A 5,581-nucleotide genomic window follows, 5' to 3' on the forward strand; every position below is an offset into this window, starting at 1 on the left:
CTGTCATGTAGAGCAGCATTTGCCAAACAGGCCACATACTTCCTCTGAGAAATAAGGAAGGCTCAAAGTGTTTGCAACAGATGAGGTTCCTGTTGCAAGTCACTACTGAAGGCACATTTTATCTATGGGCTGAGAAAAACAGGGAGGTTTTCAATGTATTGCATCAGGGCTGGTTTCAGCAGATATAAAAAATGAGGGAAATAACCCAGTTTGCATTACTTACACAAAAAGGGTTTATTTTCTTTTCTTCTTCTTCTGAATTTATTTATCCAGTAATGCTCATTTCCCAACTGTTTTCTTTTAAGCAGTTTTACTATTTTTTTTCTGACAGACAGGAAGAGGCACAAAACATTTTCTTCTCTCTTATTGAGTCTGAATAGAAATGCAGCCTTTGCTTTATGCTTCACTCTGTACACCAAATACCTCTGTCTGCAAATAATTGAAGCTTAAGATCAGCAATGAAGAAATATGGATTGAAAGCCAGTATGTGAAGCCCATTTTCACATTTGTTGTAAAAAGTGCAGAAGCCTCAGGACCTTCCTCATCTCAGTGTCTGAGATGGAGGAACCAAGATACTGGCCTGTTGAATAACCTGACTAAATGCACTGAAAAATGTTGTACTGTGGGTATGAATATAGAAGTCTAAAGGATTTATTAAGGTTTGCCCTTTGCTCTTATAACCCAGATGGGATCTGAAAAACTCCCTAACATAATACAGGAAAATGTTAAAAAACTCTTGACAAACCTAAAGAAAACAAAATAACCCAGCACGCCCTAGCAGATTTCCCACTTTGCACCACAGCAGCTCCAAGTAAGTACTTATGTGGGAGCTGTTGTGTAAGTGTTACTGAAACCAGGAAACACTGATCAAATCCCCAAGCTGTGCAAAAAATTGGTAATTTGGTAATTTCAGGAGAATATTCTTTCTCTTTGATGGGCTGTAAGAGCAGTCTTCAGTTTGAAGGGTCAGGAAAGCACAAGGGAGCTTGATAAGCTAATCAGTCTAAAGCACAGCTCCGTGGTTACCCTGGCCAGTTATATTTTATTGTTTAGGACCTTCTTGCTTTCTTCAAATCACAAGGATGGGACATGCATATCCATTAATGGCATTCCCTGAATTGATGAACAGTGTCTCTGGAATTACTAAAATATCATGGGTTCGGGGATGTCTGCAGGTGGGAATGGGCAGAGCCTTTTCCCAATCCTTTTCACCACCCTGAGCCTTAGGCTGCCTCTGACAGTCTTTGTGCCTTTACAAGAAATAAAGTTACATCCTAAGATGCACTTGGGAATGGGACAGGTCTTGGACTTAGCAGGAGAGATTGGTCACACTTAAGGAGAAGTTGGACTTGCTTGATAGAACATGATCTGCTGGAAACACAGTAAATGTCAGATACTGTTTGTATCATGCTTGTAGAGGAAGAGATGAGTTTGCAGCGGAGGGTGATAGATAGAATTCTCCATTTCCCTGTCATTTCTGCCTGTTGCTGGTGGCTGGCTGCTCCTGTGCAAGGATGAGAGCTGATTTACCCTTTCTGTGCATTTAGCTAATACCTTGTGTCAAATAGAATTATCGATAATTAGTGTTTACATCTAAATGGAAGAAAGTGCTTGTATGAATTAAGTGGGACTTCGTATGTCATCTTAGAAATATTCATATCCTGTTATTCAAGTCACTAACCTGACACAGGCACTCTGTGAGTCACTTGTGAGAGGAACATCGTCCTTGCAGGGCTGCCTCTGATGTCAGCAAAGAGGGGTTTGCAAAGGCTGATATATAAAAATAAATTTTCCTTCTTCAAAATGTTATTTTTGATATAAGAGAGAGAATCCTTGCCTTCCCCCCATTTTTATATGGAAATTACAGTCTAGTAGACAATTATGGAGGGAAAGATATTTCTTTCTCAGATCCCCCTTCCATTGCTGGACTGACCCAACCATTCCCTGTTACACTCCCTGTGCTGGTGTTTGCCAGTTGTCTGCCAAATGTCTTAGCTGTGACAGAGATTCCCTGAGCTGTTCCCAAAGCTTTCTACTTCTCCAGACTCTTGAAGCCAGGCTTCATGAAAGCCTGGAAGAATGACATTAATGTCATCACAGAGCCCTGCAGCCTTGGTGTCTTGTAAGCACTGGTCACTATGCAGAGTTGGTTATCTGGAAAAACAATGAAAGACACTGAAAAACAACCCTGCAAGAAAGAAGCAAATAGGGCCCAAATTGATTCTGAAAATAGTTTAAATCCAGTCTGTTAAAGAATAAGCTCCTGAACTCATTGGAAAAGTGAGTCAGTGGTTGTTTAGTTGCAGCTTGCTTATTTTTGCAGGAAGAAAAAACGGGATTTAAACAGTATCTTTAATCTGCCATTAGCTGAAACTGAAGGTACCCTCAAACAGAAATAAGGTTTTGTTGCCTGTCCATGGAGTAATTATCCTTAAGCACAAACTACCAAGGAGAAGGCTGCTGTATCCATTTCTCTGTGTCTCTGAGCCCAGCTTAAATGCTTCATGCAAGATCAAACACAAGCCATGTTTTAAAGGATAGGAAGCACTTGAGCTCAGCAGTCAGGAAATGGAAGAGCCCTGGCTATCCTGGAGGTCAAACCAGATGGTCTGACAGATACTTCTGGCTGGGAACTGTGTGCATCTGAGCCTGGAGAGTGCCTATTTTTAGCAAATAAAATATTGCTGTACAACTGGCTCTTTTGGGAAAGTAGAATTCTCAGGACATTTCCTTGCTCTGACTGTTTGCATTAGATGTCTTTTGATCTCATTTTTGGGTGGTGTTACTGTAATTGCTGCTTGCATTGCCTAGAGCATGGTTCAGGGCACACAGAAAACCTGCTCTGGCTGCAACCATCAGAGAAACCCCATGCACTTGCAGGGAGTGCGTGTGTTGAGGAGACAAGAAAGAATTTAATTTTCAAGTCAGTTTGGGAAAAAACAAGAGATCATGATGTGAGGAGAGGAAGCTGCGTTTGGGTTTGCAGAGTGTGGGTGATAAAATCTAGTTCCCATGAAGTTTCTAATCACTAGATGTGTTCTGAATAATTTTTGGAACATTTTGCAGAAGTGAGCTTCCAAACTAAATGAGGAATCAAAAGACATTCAGCACTGCAGCTTATATGGCAATTGTCTTTTCCAGATAGGTTGTGAGGCAGGTACAGAGTACAGTGATAGCACTGTGGTGGGTTGTCTCTGGCTGGACACCAGCTGCTCACTAAACCTGCTCTGCCCTCCTCAGCTGGCACGGGAGAGAAAATAAAATGAAAATCTAAGTACAGGGAGAAATCACCCACTGGTTACCAGCACAGACGGGGAAATTAAACTAATTTATTTTAATTAGTTTAGTTTATTACCAATTAAAGAGAGCAGGATAATGAGAAGTAAAGCATGATTATGACCATCTGGGATTTTCCATTCTCACTCTTCCTCACAACACTGCAATTATTTCATTTAGACTCCCTCACTACCAAAACATGGCCACACAAACCAAACAGAAGTCCGTATGTTCTGTTTAATCATCTCATCAGAACAGCAGCAAGAGCTTGTGGAGGAAGAAGTGGGATGGCCAAGATAGCACCAATGAAAGTCTGTTGAGCTCTGATGTCCCAAAAGAAAAGTTTGCAAGAGTCACCAGCCCCAGCTCCGCTGGTCACAGCCTGATAACAAAGTGAGAATTCACCTTCATGTAATACTGATTCATCAGCTTCTCACCATTGTGAGCTGCAACATTTCCTGGTATCTGAATTTCAACTGTGTATCTGAACCTCTAATATTGAAAAGAGAAATTAAGAAATGCTGGCATTGCTCCTGGTCCCTGAACTAAATAGTACCCAAGACTTTGACTCCCATTTTCAATGCCATCACTTGTTGCAGTAGGTGCTATTGCCCAACACTGTAAAGTTCCTCCTACTCCTATGAATTTTGGAGAGCAGCGTAATGATGCTGTTGTGGATTGTGTAAAACAGCTGCTACTGCTTCTTCTTTCAAACACTTTCGACTTGGTCGATGTCAAAAATGTCAATGGAACTTCCTCTGTCTACCCCTTCCCCCTTGTTGTGGGTCTGTCTGTAAGGACAGCTAAAACAAGAAGTGTGTGTGGCTTCAGTTCCTTGTAAATCACTTCTAAATGATGCCCCAGTGATGACAAAGTGACTATTGACTACAATTTTATTGTATATGTCATTTTTAGAGGTTCGCTTTCAATAAACAACTCTGCTGGAACAGCAAAGATTTCACTTGTTAGTTTTAAAAGTGAATTTTTTAGCTCTTGTGGTCATGGGTACAGGAGAATTCTTGGAGAATTAAAAATCAGAGGACTAACAAAAAGAACACAGTGTTTGTTATTCTTGAACTGATCTCATGATTTTTGGTTTTCTGATTCATGATTCTGTCATGTTGATGGTAATATGGGTGTCATGTAATGGAAACAAACAGGCCCTCCACTATTTCTGCTTCTGCCTAAGTAGTACTATTTTTTAAAGTACACAAGCCCTCCATTATTGGTTTCTGGGACTAATCACACAAATAAATTATAGTTTTATAGGAAAAGAGGGAACTGCTAAGTGTAGCTCTGTTATTCTCTCTGTCCTGAGCCCAACCTGTAATGTGAATTCAGTGTTTAGGGAACATTTCTGTTTAACGTGAAAACTGCAAGCTCAAAAAAAGAAAGGAAATTAGTTCTAGGCAATACCAGCTTCTATGATCACTTATATGTTCCTGAAGGTTTTTTTGGGTTTTTTTACAACAATGAAGAAACAATGACCCTGAATTTTGATGTGCATTTGTAAAGCAGAGAACTGGTACAGTTTTGCTTGCATAACTTCTGTCCTAAGAAAAGTTATGTTTCTAAAGCCTGGAACAAATTTTGGATGAACCTTGGAAGGAAACATAATGGTACTGTTTCTAAATACTCTTTGAATGATGCCTTGTGTTTCTCTATCCCCTGCTTCCAGTCCTAGCAAAAATTAAACATGATTAAAAGTAGTAGATTCCACATCTCTTTCAAACCCCAAAGATTTGTCTCTTTCAAACCCCAGATGCAAGACTTTCTTCCTGAATATGGGTGTTACCAAAAAAGCAAACTGAGGAAGTGGCCATTTAGGTGGAAAATTGAAGAAAAAGTACAGAATAAAGAGCAAATAAACCTGTTGTAACCATTCACAGAAAGAAGAGAAAATACCCACAGCCAGATTGAGGCTCCATCAAGCTCTCCTCCCCTCAGAAATGTATTGGCAGAAGTTTGGGGGTTTTGTTTTACTCACTGAGCTTTGACTGTACCTACTGCCAGCCCATACATGTCCCGTGCTGTGACATGATTTCCCTGCCCAAGCTTTTTGTTCTGCCCCTGCAGTAGAGAACTTGGGGGACACTTCTATTCAGAACCTTTTGCAGTCTTTGTTTTGCTCAGTACATGACCTCAGGGCAATCTTTCAGGTTGTAGATATCTGAGACAGGGAAACTTTGCAGAGCTTTTAAAATCTCCCGGAGGAAACGTGTTCAAAATCAAACACACACAAGGATGTTTTGCTTGGTCCCAGTGAATTTTTGGATTCCATATATCATCTGATTTCAGTACTCTT

The 5,581-nt window shown here is 40.4% G+C and overlaps 1 protein-coding gene across 1 annotated transcript in view; it reads left to right on the forward strand.

Moving 5' to 3' along the window:
- The window catches only part of TG (thyroglobulin), a 155,150-nt gene that overhangs the window by 116,691 nt on the left and 32,878 nt on the right, over positions 1 to 5,581 (forward strand). The gene's annotated exons all lie outside the window — the stretch shown is intronic.

The sequence above is a fragment of the Geospiza fortis genome, unplaced genomic scaffold (genome assembly GCF_000277835.1).
Source record: "Geospiza fortis unplaced genomic scaffold, GeoFor_1.0 scaffold94, whole genome shotgun sequence".
Lineage (NCBI taxonomy): Eukaryota > Metazoa > Chordata > Aves > Passeriformes > Thraupidae > Geospiza > Geospiza fortis.